The sequence below is a fragment of the Erinaceus europaeus genome, chromosome 3, assembly GCF_950295315.1.
Source record: "Erinaceus europaeus chromosome 3, mEriEur2.1, whole genome shotgun sequence".
NCBI lineage: Eukaryota > Metazoa > Chordata > Mammalia > Eulipotyphla > Erinaceidae > Erinaceus > Erinaceus europaeus.
The window spans coordinates 57,864,088-57,865,355 of record NC_080164.1 but is presented as its reverse complement, the minus strand read 5'-3'; the positions used below and the strand labels follow the sequence as shown (position 1 = coordinate 57,865,355).

Genomic DNA, 1,268 nt, shown 5'->3' with positions numbered 1-1,268 from the left:
GATTTTTCTCTCTAGCCCCGCTACCCCCAAATACCAAAGTAACACCTGTGCTTCAGATCATTAGTATTTTAAACACTTATTTTATTTAGTGCTGTTATTCAAAAATAGTTTGTATAGGGACACGACTGGAATGCTTTACCAGTATAAATTACATAAAAAGACCTGTAAAGGAGGCATTCCAGAAAGAACAGAAGGACTGGGGGCCCAGCTGTGGATCATCCAATTGTGCTCACATGTTAGCATGTGCAAGGATCCAGGTTCAAGCACCAGGTCACCACCTATCAGGGGATATTTTGTAAGCAATGAAACAGTGCTGAAGGTATCTTTCTATATACCATTCTCTTCTCATTTTTTCCCCTCTCTTTTCAAATAAAGGGGGAAGGAGAACAGAGTGACTGATGGTTTGATAACATTTAATCATCTTTTTTTCCCTTACAATTCTTTTTTAAGTCTCCATATTGAATTACCTGACACAATTTGCAAAGAAGCAAAAAATATGTACCATATTGATTGACTCTATTACATAGGAGTAAATTATCTTTTCAATTTTAAATATATTGCATAACAAACACACACAGGACACACACACACACAGAAACACACATACCCTCAAACATTATCCCACTTAAGGGTAGACAGTCATGAATATAAACATAGGCCTATGTGTTAGGTACTTAAATAAACTGAATAGTATGTTTTTGCTTGGCAGCACATATACTAAAATTGGAACAATACAGAGAAGACTAGCTTGGACTCTTCACAAGGATGACACACATTTTGTGAAGCACTCTATAAAAATAAAAACATACAAAAGATGTGGCAAAATAAGCATTAAATGTACTTTTGTGCTACCCAATATTATATTTATTCTTACTTCTTTTTACTAAAATGCATAATTGTGAGAGAACTCAGAGCACCAACTTGAAGGAACATCTGCTAAAGACCATGAGTTAGCACTGAGTAGCTGGTGGGAAAGAGTTCTCATGCAGAGAGAAGTGACCCAGGAAGCTAGGGGAAACCTAGTGGAGCCAATAGAAATTTTTTAATTTTCCTTGCTCAAATGAAGTCTACATATGAATAACAATAACTTTAATAGAAACTGAATTACTGGAGATAGTCTTTTCAATTCCCAAACCAATGATATTGTCCTCTGTGTCCTATAAAAGCATTTTAGACTTTAGTAGGATTTTAATAATTACTTTACTCTTGAAACGATCAAAGGAAAATGAAAATGTAGGATGGCAAGTTAGCTCACCTGGATAGTGTAT

General features: G+C 35.3%; 1 non-coding gene across 1 annotated transcript; it reads left to right on the top strand.

The window, feature by feature from the left end:
- The first annotated feature begins 694 nt into the window (after positions 1-694).
- On the top strand, positions 695-799 carry LOC132537870 (U6 spliceosomal RNA). The gene has a single exon (XR_009549293.1). It is a non-coding gene; the product is annotated as a U6 spliceosomal RNA (small nuclear RNA).
- Positions 800-1,268: the final 469 nt, after the last annotated feature.